This window comes from Schistocerca americana, chromosome 4 (genome assembly GCF_021461395.2).
Source record: "Schistocerca americana isolate TAMUIC-IGC-003095 chromosome 4, iqSchAmer2.1, whole genome shotgun sequence".
NCBI classification, from domain to species: domain Eukaryota; kingdom Metazoa; phylum Arthropoda; class Insecta; order Orthoptera; family Acrididae; genus Schistocerca; species Schistocerca americana.
The window spans coordinates 493,536,352-493,548,783 of NC_060122.1; the positions used below are offsets into that span (position 1 = coordinate 493,536,352).

Below are 12,432 nucleotides of genomic sequence, written 5' to 3' on the forward strand. Positions count from 1 at the left end.
TGCTTAACCTACTTAGTGGGTGAGGATAGAGCAGCTACACAATAAATGTTGGAATGCAATACTGTATGTACATATTTTTGTTATATTTTTGTTGACAGGTGAAAATCATTTAACTGCATTTGGTGGGAGTATTAGTGCTGAGGCGAAATAAGGTAATGACCATTGGTATTACAATATTTATTTTTAATAAAAATTTAAGCAAAGCTGAAAAGATGATTTGATATTACAAAAGTTTGTAAGTTCCAGTTAACCACAGTTCATAGAATATTTATGTTGTAGTTACTCATATGGCTTAACTCAGAACTCCAGCTAGCAAGACTACAGTACAGGTATTTGATGAAGACTGTGCAACATTTCTGTTACTTCTTTCTTATATTTAACACATGGATCACAAAAATAATACAAGAGAGATTAGAGTGATAGTGATGCAGTCTATTGTAATTCACATGAATGGGATAGGGGAGACGTGACTACTAATTATAAAATGTACCATTTGTCGTGCACTGTACAATGCCTTGTGTTAAATGGACTCATGTTTGCCCCATAAACACAACACAGGAACAGTTAATGCATGAAATCATGCAGAACAAAATTTAAACTATTTGTAGACAGATAGTGCACAAAACCTCCACTTTAATCTTCAACTCTGTGAATATGCAGAAGGGATCCGATAACAGAAAGAAAATAATGTCAGATTTAAATTCCATTAATGCCGATCATGTGCATATTCTAAAAGAGAGTGATAGTTTCTATTAAAGAGAGAGCTTACCAAAGGTCTTCCTATATATGATGTATCATGACAAGTACCTCATACTGCTGTTGGTTGTCTTTTAATTTGCTGAGGTGAAAGAGACATCTTTACACTTCTGAGCTTGCCCTGAGACTTCAAATTTCATCATCATGGATTTCACATAGCACACTTGATTAAGCGGGAGAATTTGATATACATACAATTTCCAAAGATGGCATGTGCTGACAGGTGTGAATACTATTGAACTATCAGTTTAGTAAGCCATAGTCACAAAATACTGACACAAATTATTTGCCGAAAAATCAGAAAACTGGTATAAGCCAACACAAGAGAAGACCATTTTGTGTTCCAGAGAATGTGAAAACACAAGAGGCATTAGTAACCCTGTGACATACATAATATGCTGAAGAAAGACAGACCTACATTTATAGATTTAGAGGAAGCTTTTGACAGTGTTGACTTGACTACTCTTTTTGGAATATTAAAGCTGACAGAGAGAAAATATAGGGAGTGAAAGGTGATTACTGCTTTCGTCCAGTCTGATGGAACCTGTCCCGACTCCCACGCCATTTCAGTTATCCTGTGTAGCCTTCTCAGGTATTGTTGAAAGGAAAGTGCGAGTATTAGTTGAGGACAAATTGGACGAAAATCAGTGTGGGTTTAGGCCTCTTAGAGGTTGTCAGGATCAGATCTTTAGCTTATGGCAAATAATGGAGAAGTGTTACGAGTGGAACAGGGAATTGTATCTATGCTTTATAGATCTAGAAAAGGCATATGACCGGGTTCCTAGGAGGAAGTTATTGTCTGTCCTACGAGATTATGGAACAAGACGCGAACTTTTGCTTTGCTGTCTTTAAATGACAGACAGGCAGCAGTTAGAGTTAACGGTAAATTGAGTTCATGGTTCAGAGTAGTTTCAGGGGTAAGACAAGGCTGCAACCTGTCTCCACTGTTGTTCATATTATTTATGGATCATATATTGAAAACAATAGACTGGCTGGGTGAGATTAAAATATGTGAAAACAAAATAAGCAGTCTCGCATATGCGGATGACGTAGTAGTGATGGCAGATTGGATTGAAAGTTTGCAAAGTAATATTTCAGAGCTAGATCAGAATGTAAGGACTGTGGCATGAAGATTAGCATCTCCAAAACAAAAGTAATGTCAGTGGGAAAGAGAGATAAACAGATTGAGTGCCAGATAGGAGGAACAAAGTTAGAACAGGTGGGCGGTTTCAAGTACTTAGGATGCATATTCTCACAGGATAGCAACATATTGAAAGAACTGGAAGCGAGGTGTAGCAAAGCTAATGCAGTGAGCGCTCAGCTACGATCTACTCTCTTCTGCAAGAAGGAAGTCAGTACTAAGACTTAAGTTATCTGTGCACCATTCAATCTTTCGACCAACTTTGTTGTATGGGAGCGAAAGCTGGGTGGATTCAGGTTACCTTATCAATAAGGTTGAGGTTACAGATATGAAAGTACGAGGGTTATTCCAAAAGTAAGGTCCGGTTATAAAAAAAAATCAAAACTAAAATGTTTTTTCAAAACAATTGTTTTATTTACATTCCTTACATCTTTATCTATTTTTCTACATAACTTCCATACTTATTTAAACATTTGTCACATCGTTCAACAAGCTTTTGAATGCCCATGTTATAGAAATCGGCCGCCTGTGACGATAACCAGTCCTTAACTGCTTCTTTCACTTCATCATCTGTGTCGAAGCGCTTGCCGCCGAGAAACTCCTTTAAGTAACGGAACAGGTGGAAATCACTTGGCGCCAGGTCCGGACTGTAAGGAGGATGGTCCATCTGTTCCCATCCAAATTTCTTGATCAGAGCTTGCGTTTCATTTGCAGTGTGGGGTCTGGCATTGTCATGCAACAACAAGATTCCAGACGACAAAAGACCACGTCGCTTATTCTGGATTGCACGTCGAAGTTTAGTCAGGGTAGCGCAGTAGGCGGCTTTATTAATCGTTCCTCTCTCCATAAAGTCGACTAACAATACTCCACGTCTATCCCAGAACACAGTCGCCATAACCTTACGTGTTGAGATTGTCTGCTTTGCCTTGACCTTGACTGGCGATGACGTGTGACGCCATTGCATTGACTGACGTTTAGACTCTGGAGTGATGTGAGAAACCCAAGTCTCATCCCCTGTGACAACATTGTCTAAAAGACTGTCACCTTCCTTATGATATCGCTCCAAAAAATCAAGAGCAAAAGCCATTCTTTTCATTCGTTGGGGCTCAGTAAGCAGCCTGGGAACCCAACGGGCACACAATTTGTGAAACTTCAAATGTTCAGACACAATTCTGTACAAAGTTGTTCTACTCACATTCGGAAAATGCATGTCTACGTCTGTAATAGTGAATCGGCGATCTTCACGAATTTTTTTGTCAACCGCATTGACCAAATCGTCTGAAATCACTGATGGTCGGCCACACCGTGGTTCATCGTGCACATTATCCCGTCCTTCATTAAAAGCTCGCACCCACTTGCGCACTTTACTGTCGCTCATTATGTTAGGACCGTACACTTCAGTAATCTGCCGATGGATTTCCGCCGCTGAATTGTTTCTTGCAGACAAAAACCGTATCACTGCCCTTACTTCACAATCGGCAGGCTAATCAATTGTCTTAAACATTGTAAAGTGACACTGTGAACTACACTCAGCAACAGTAACAAAGCGAATGGCGGCGTTTGACGCGCAAGGCTTGCCGGGAGTCGGCGCGCTTGCGTGTTTTGTCATTGGCGCCAAATTTCAATAGTTACGGCGAATCGGACCTTACTTTTGGAATAACCCTCGTAGCTAGAATGATTGCAGGTACTAGTAGATGGGAACAATGGCAAGAGGGTGTCCACAATGAGGGAATCAAAGAAAAACTGGGAATGAACTCTATAGATGTAGCAGTCAGGGCGAACAGGCTTAGATGGTGGGGTCATGTTACACGCATGGGAGAAGCAAGGTTACCCAAGAGACTCATGGGTTCAGCAGTAGAGGGTAGGAGGAGTCGGGGTAGACCAAGGAGAAGGTACCTGGATTCGGTTAAGAATGATTTTGAAGTAATAGGCTTAACATCTGAAGAAATCCTATACTATTTATGTATTTTTCGACAAAAAGGTGTACAATCTATAGTTTTTATTCCTCACTGAGGACTCGCTTATAAGACACAGGGCACGTTCTCTGAGTAGACAAGGGTAATGAGGCATCCTTTTCGAGAGAACCCACCGAATTTTTGTCTTAATAAATTTGGTGAAACGAGTCTCGGCTTGGTTCTTCTAATATACGCAGTCAGTTTCATTTTATATTTGATTTGTATTGGAATAAAGTGTTAAGGACGACTTGTTTTCCTTACTGGCAATTTCTAAGGACTATTTCATCCTCTATATAGGCAGGACTAGTTGAGTGTGGCTCATGACGTAAAGCCATTGCTTGAGTTGCATCAGTTCATTATTCCTGATGTTCTTCCATATCTTCGAACATTGCTACTAAGCACTATAGATGGAATAGGAAAATCATTTTGTTGTAATTTGCATAACACTCGCTAGTTTTCTCTCGTCTTCTTAGAGAATGGCATCTCGGCCGTTTTTAGCAACATCGTACCCAAGCCTCTCGATCCTTGTACAAATCTTCTTTCAAAATTTTTCATTACATCTCCTGTTCCATCTGATTTTTCCATTCCATACGGGGTCTCTTTTTTTCTTGTTTGGTGGTTGCCAATACTGTACTTCTTTCGGTCATCGCTGATCTGTTAATCTCATCACATGCCCATACCTATTTAAATACCTTTTTCCCACTTACTCAGTGATTTACTTGGGAGTATTCATTCGCTTTAACCTTTTCCTTGGTGTTTTTATATTTCTATTCCCTTGAGGTCTATAGTCTTACTAAAATACAAACTTGGACTAATTGTTTAGGATAACCTGGTGGTCTTTCCATTCTATTCCATAGCATATACCTGTCCATTGTGTCAAAGGCTTTTTCATAATCTACAAATGCAATTCGAGTCTCCAGATTAAATTCTCGGTTCTTTTCAGTTATATGTGGCACTACTGCAATATTCTCACTGCATTATTGTCCTTTTCTAAAACAATTTCGTTCCTCTAGTAAGAGTTTTTACAGGCGTTTCTAGTTCCGGTTTAGGCTTCCGTGCCTCAGTCTGTAAAACCGGAACCCTTGCAGGATCGCTTCCTTGTCCGTCTGGCTTTCTGTCTCTCTGTCAGACTGCTAATATCCGACTGATAATACCATTTTTTAAAGAACGAACAGTTGTACCAAGTTCAAATTTATGTCACATATTAAGGTCTATGGTCCCTTCGCTGTGAAAATATTTTAAGCTTCTGGGTGAATGAAATTAAAAGATACGGCCATTCATCCGCCATATTTTGCTGCTCGAAAACTCATTCATTCAAAATCTGTTAAGTGCTTCCCGTTGACCTAGACTCATGAAATTTTACAGAAGCAAGATTTCACTTTATAAGTAAAAGGAAAAACCCGAAATCGTTACTTTGTAATTATATCACACAAAGAAAAATATATCTTTTGTCATTCGTTCTCAGACTTCAGACTTGAAAATTAAACACCCTGGAAAGTCTTAGAATCCCTGGGACCGATATCTTTCCAGTGTCAGTGTCGATAACAGACAAAAAACGTCACCACCCTCGATTTCCGGAACGGATAAAAAAATCTAGTTTGTACGGAACTCTCAGAGAGCGAGTCCTATTCGCACCTAGGCAACTTTTTTTATAGTGATGTTACTTCCGCGACCCTGCAATAGGTATTATCTCCCATTCTCAACATTCACTTGATAAATGGAATAGCTGTTGTTCTAACATTGTTGTTGTGGTCTTCAGTTAGCACTGAATAGGAGATCATGGAGGAATTTTATAAGGGGGACTATGCTCCGGACTGAACGCTGAAAGGAATAATCAGTCTTAAATGATGATGATGATGATGATGATGATGAGTGAAAGGTTATTCACAATTTGTAGAGAAACCAGACTGCAGTTATAAGAGTCAAAGGACACAGATGGAAAGCTGTAGTTAGGGAGTGAGACAAGATTATAGCCTATCCTCAGGATTATTCAAACTGTGAAGGAAACCAACGTGAAATTTAAAAAGGGAATTGAAGTTTAAGGAGAAGAAATAAAAACTTTTGAGGTCATTCTGGCAGACATGTCAAAGGACTTGGAAGTGTAGCTGAAAGGAATGGATAGTGTTTGGAAAATAGTTTATAAGATAAACATCAACAAAAGTGAAACAAGGATAATAGAATGTTGTTAAATCAAATCTGGCACTGCTGAAGCAGATCAAAGTAGGTAATGAGGTGCTAAAAGTAATCAATGAATTATCTTATTTGAGTAGCAAAATAACTAATAATGGCTGAAATCAAGATGATATAAAATTTAGCCTGGTAATAACAATAAATGCATATCTGTGAAAGAGAAATTTGTTAACATAAAAAATAGGTATAAGTGGTGGCAAGTCTTTTTTGAAGAGGTTGTCTGGAATTTAGCCTTCTACAATAGTTAAACTGTATGATAAGCAGTTTGATGATACAGAAGAATACTGAAAATTAGGTAGGTTGATCAGGTAAATAATGAGGAAGTACTGAATCAAATTGGGAAGGAAAGACATCTCAATTTGACTAAAAGAAGGGGTTGGTTGATAAGTCACATCCTGTGGCATCTAGGAATATTAAGAGTTGGTGGGCAGTGGTAAAAATTTAGAGGGAGACCAAGCACATGGGTTCAAATGGATGTAGCTTTCAGTAGTTATGCAGAGATGAAAAGGCTTGTGCAGTAGAAAACTGCATCAGACCATCCTTTGAACCGACAACCCCAACAATATCATCATCATCTTATATGAGTTGTTGGATAATCCTCTTATAAAATTAAAAAAAATCAAGCACAAATTATACATATCATCTACATTATTCAGACATGTGTAGGTATAATGTTATTGACATTGTAGTAGCTTTCACCTAAGTTTATGCATAATTTTACATTTAGTTTTGTTTAACATGAACTAAAATTTGTCACAGGAAGGCATGATATTTCATAAATCTTTCTGAATGTCACAACCAGCCCCATCTGAAATCACATTAAATATTGTCATCGATGAACAATATGAAACAATTTATGGTACTATTCACGATGTCATTTATGCATATTGTTAATGTCAATGTTGTATTTGCTCAACAAGCACTGCATATTTAATTTTACCTGACAGGAAATTCATGTACCAGATGGATGTTGGATTAGATATTACATAAACCTGTACTTAATTAATTATATGCAGTTGTGCAGTAAACCTTTTGAAAGTCAAGGAATGCAGCACCCATCTGATCACACTTCTCTATAACCTTTGCAAGTTTGTAGTCAGAGTGAGTTTTACACAGTTTTTGCTTTTGAAACTCATGCTGATTCCAGTAGAGCAGCTTGTTAGATCAATATAATCACATTTACGTATAAAATATGTTCCAAAACATCTACAGAAGAATGTTGTTCTGATGTAAGTGTCTGTCTTGTTACACTTTTCTGAAAATAAAAGATACTTTGTCTATCTTTCAGTCAGACAGCATGCAGTAGTGCTGATGCTGTTAGCAGTAAACACAAGTTAGACTACTCTCTAACCTTCATAGGAACTGCAAGGAAATTGGTAAATGGATTCAAACAAGAAAAATGAATTTCATCTCTGTTTTGCTGCTACCACATTTGATCTCTTTTGAAGTACTGAGAGTTTTTGACCATCGCACCATTGAAATGAGATACCTGTGTAGGCATAATTTGACTTTCAAGTATGTCGAGGTGTTCTCCCATAAACTTTCTTGCTTTTGGCTTCACTTGGCAGATTTGCAAGTTTGGTTTATAAGCAGCTTCTTAGTATTGTCAAACCTCAATCAATGCTTGAAGCTTCCTGGCAACAAAACTGTGTGCTGGACAGAGACTTGAGACCTTTGCCTTTTGCAGGCAAGTGCTCTACTGACTGAGCTAGCCAAGCATGACTCACGACCTGTCCTCACAGCTTCAATTCTACCAGTACCTCGTCTCCTACCTTCCAAACTTGCTGTGGGGATGGGACATGAGTCGTGCTTGGGTAACTCAGTCAGTAGAGCACTTGCCCGCAAAAGGCAAAGGACCCGAGTTTGAGTCTTGGTCCACCACACAGTTTTAATCTACCAGGAAGTTTCGTTTCAGCACACACTCCGCTGCAGAGTGAAAATCTCATTTTCAATCAATACTTGTTTGTAAAATACCTCACTAGATTGGTCAGTGCATACTCCTTGAAAAGTGTGCAACAATAGTTAAAATTCCAGTTTATATTCTACATCTTTTTTCAGCAGAACAGACTGTAAGGCAATGACTACAAAAGTTACTTTTGATTTACCTTTCTTAGGTTTTATTTTTAGGTAAATATTACAGTACTGCTGAGGAGTATCACAGTCCACAGTGTGGTAGTTGTAACTGAGGAATCTGTTTTTCAGTGATTTACATTGTAAAAACACATATATTGAAAGTTGAAACAACTAAAAGCATAGATATGTATAGCTGTTGTCAATTTCTTAGATTAACCTTTGCCAGCTGAATCAGATGCCATCAATAGTGCATAGAATTAAATGAAGAACAGTGGTGTCTTTAGCTTTGTAAAACCAAAAGAGGGGAGAGTGGAGAGTGACTGATGTCCTATTTGCATGCCCCAAAAAGACGCTAAATGTGGTAGCTGATTGCACAAATTATACAGGCTTAACCATAACCTGGCATACAATGCAATGTGATGTAGTTTCACCGTTGAGATTTGTCTTCACTGTGCTGAGTTTTATTTTCTTTTTCGTTAACTCCGTGTGTCATATACGCTTTTTTATACAAAAGCAGGTGCTGTGCTCAGTTCAGTGCTGTGTGCTAATGCAGTGAGGCTAGGTTGGGAGCCAGGGTAACCTGTAAGTGCTGGTTAAGTACCTTCAATTTGTATCAGTTGAGCTATCCTCTGTCAGCCACTGCACCGAGTTTCCTCTTGGAAAGTGTAAATAGTATGTCTATTTGCAGAAAGGTATTGAATTTGCAGTGGACTATATTTTAACCTCTCTCTAGTTGCTAAGAAGTTGTTGTTGTTGTTGTTGTTGTTGTTGTTGTCTTCAGTCCAGTGACTGGTTTGATGCAGCTCTCCATGCTACTCTATCCTGTGCAAGCTTCATCTCCCAGTACCTACTGTGACCTACATCCTTCTGAATCTGTTTAGTGTATTCATCTCTTGGTCTCCCTCTATGATTTTTACCCTCCACTCTCCCCTCCAATACTAAATTGGTGATCCCTTGATGCCTCAGAATATGTCCTACCAACCGATCCCTTCTTCTAGTCAAGTTGTGCCACAAACTCGTCTTCTCCCCAATTCTATTCAGTACTTCCTCATTAGTCATGTGTTCTACCCACCTAATCTTTAGCATTCTTCTGTAGCACCACATTTCGAAAGCTTCTATTTTCTTCTCGTCCAAACTCTTTATCGTCCACATTTCACTTTCATTCATGGCTACACTCCATACAAATACTTTCAGAAACGACTTCCTGACACTGAAATCTATACTCAATGTTAACAAATTTCTCTTCTTCAGAAACGCTTTCTTTGCCACTGACAGTCTACATTTTATATCCTCTCTACTTGGACCATCGTGAGTTATTTTGCTCCCCAAATAACAAAACTCATTTACTACTTTCAGGGCACTGTCCATTCCGTTCAGCTGCTCTTCCAGGTCCTTTGCTGTCTCTGACAGAATTACAATGTCATTGGCGAACCTCAAAGTTTGTATTTCTTCTACGTGGATTTTAATTCCTACTCCGAACTTTTCTTTTGTTTCCTTTACTGCTTGCTCAATATACAGATTGAACAACATCGGGGAGAGGCTACAACCCTGTCTTACTCCCTTCCCAACCACTGCTTCCCTTTCATGCCCCTTGACTCTTATAACTGCCATCTGGTTTCTGTATGAATTGTAAATAGCCTTTCGCTCCCTATATTTTACCCCTGCCACCTTCAGAATATGAAAGAGAGTATTCCAATCAACATTGTCAAAAGCTTTCTCTAAATCTACAAATGCTAGAAACGTAGGCTTGCCTTTCCTTAATCTATTCTCTAAGATAAGTCATAGGGTCAGTATTGCCTCACGTGTTCCAACATTTCTACAGAATCCAAACTGATCTTCCCCGAGCTCGGCTGCAACCAATTTTTCCATTCGTCTGTAAAGAATTTGTGTTAGTATTTTGCAGCCGTGGATTATTAAACTGATAGTTCAGTAATTTTCACATCTGTCAGCACCTGCTTTCTTTGGGATTGGAATTATTATATTCTTCTTGAAGTCTGAGGGTGTTTCGCCTGTCTCATACATCTTGCTCACCAGATGGTAGTTTTGTCAGAGCTGGCTCTTCCAAGGCTATCAGTAGTTCTAATGGAACGTCGTCTACTCCAGGGGCCTTGTTTCAACTTAGGTCTTTCAGTGTTCTGTCAAACTCTTCACGCAGTATCATATCTCCCATTTCATCTTCTTCTACCTCCTCTTCCATTCCCATAATATTGTCCTCAAGAACACACTAAGAAGTATAGGGGCAAAACTACTTCTTTCCTCCAACCGACAGTGACAGTATCTTATATCCTCAGTTTATTTGACTTTTTGTACTTGTTCCCTTTGTCAATACTTGTTTTCCTTTTGTATCAACAATATAAGGAGATTGCTAGTCGCCATAAAGATGACATGTTGAGCTGCAGACAGACGCGACAAAAAGACTGTTACACAATTAACTTCCTGCCAAAGATGTCTTCAGAAAAGAAAACAAACACACACATGTATTCATTCATTCTCACATGCGAGCATACCTCACACACACACACACACACACACACACACACACACACACACACAACTGCCATATCTTACATTTCAGACCGGAATGCAACTGTCACATTGAACGAAAGCAGCAATCGGAGGGGGCGGGGAGGGGAAAGGGATAGCAGGGTCTGTTTGTGGGGAGAGAAGAGTGCTGCATAGCAGTGTGTGCAGAGGCTAGATGGGCTCAGGGCCAAGACATCCTATCCTTGTTCCTTCACAACCTCCACACTTTATCTCTCACCTGATTCACTTGGTTGTTCTTAACCCAGTGTGCCACCTTCCTGGACTTTGAATTTCTTTCCTCTGACAGTTCCATTCACATTTCTGCTCATGTTAAACCCACCAATGACCAACAGTACCTGCATTTTGATAGCTGTCATCCCTTCCACACCCAAAAATCTCTGACCTGCAGCCTGGGCACCCTACAGTGACAGAACTCCATTGCTCAGTATGCTGAAGGTCTCACCAAGGCCTTCACAAACAGACACTATTCCTCAGACCTAGTCTGCAAACAGATCTCCCGTGCCATTTTCCCCAAAACCCCCAGTCCTCTCACCGCCCCCCCCCCCCCCCCCCCCAGAAACAGCTGCAAAGGAGTGTCCCTTTCATTACCCAATACCACTCCAGACTGGGCCATATGAAGCACATCCTTTGTCAAGGCTTTAATTCCTTATCATCATGCTCTGAAATAAGTGACATCTTAACCAAGATCCTTCCCACCTCTCCTAAAGTGGTGTTCCTTTGCCAACCCAACCTCCATAACATTGTAGTCCATCTTTGTGCCACTCCCAGTCCCAACCCTTTGCCACGGAATCATATTCCTGTGGAAGATCCAGGTGCAAGACCAGCCCAATTCACCCACCCAACACTTCCTATTCCAATCCTGTCACAGGCTTGCCTTACCCCATCAGAGGCCAGGCCATCTGTGAAAGCAGCTGTGTCATATAACAGCTCTGCTGCAAACTCATTGCACAGCTTTTTATATTGGTATGACTACCAACCATCTGTCCACCAAGATAACTGGCCACCGCCAAACTGTGACCAAGAGTAAAGTAGACCACCGTGTGGCACAACATGCAGCTGGACATAATATGCTTGATTTCAATGGCTGCTTCACAACCCAGGCCATCTGGACCCTCCCCTCCACCACCAGCTTTTCTGAACTGTGTAGACGGGAGTTATTCTTTCAACATATTCTCCACTTCTGAAAATATCCTGGCCTCGAAATACAGTAAACTATTGTCCACACGCCATCCACCCAAAAGTTTCTGTCTCCTCTCTGCTATCACTTAACCTGATTGTGTGCCGTCCTATGACAGTGCACCCATCTGTCTTTCAATTTCCCTGTTCCTCTCCTTTTTGGCTCCTCCCTCCCCCCTCCCCCTTTCCCCACTTCCCAACCCCTCAGCCTCCCAATGCTGTACCTTGTAATCATGTCTTCCCTCCATCTAGTCCTTTTCCTTATATTGTTGATATTCCAACCTGGAGTTTCCATTGCTTGTTTTCCTTTTGACATTTCTCTGACATAGACAGACAATAAAAAAAAATGTGGAGACAAATCTACAACTGGTCTCAGTTTCCATGTACGGACTACAGTCTCACACTTGGTATCCTGCAGTTGTTTGGTTTTCCTCTTCTTGTTGATTACATCCAATTTTTCCGTTTTGTTATATAGAGATAATAATAATAATAATAATCTTGCCAAGTGACTTAATCTAGCTACCTCTCTTTTGTCAAAACAGTTACTTTACAGGCATAGTCCTGGTGTCTTCTGGAAAAGAATAATATAGCAGTCTG

The 12,432-nt window shown here is 39.9% G+C and overlaps 1 protein-coding gene across 2 annotated transcripts in view; it reads left to right on the forward strand.

The window, feature by feature from the left end:
* The window catches only part of LOC124612949 (guanylate kinase), a 43,300-nt gene that overhangs the window by 14,893 nt on the left and 15,975 nt on the right, over window positions 1–12,432 (forward strand). For both annotated transcript variants that reach the window (XM_047141464.1, XM_047141465.1), the window contains exon 2: window positions 99–152. The gene's annotated coding sequence lies outside the window, so the exon portion shown is untranslated. The remainder of the gene's footprint in view (window positions 1–98; window positions 153–12,432) is intronic.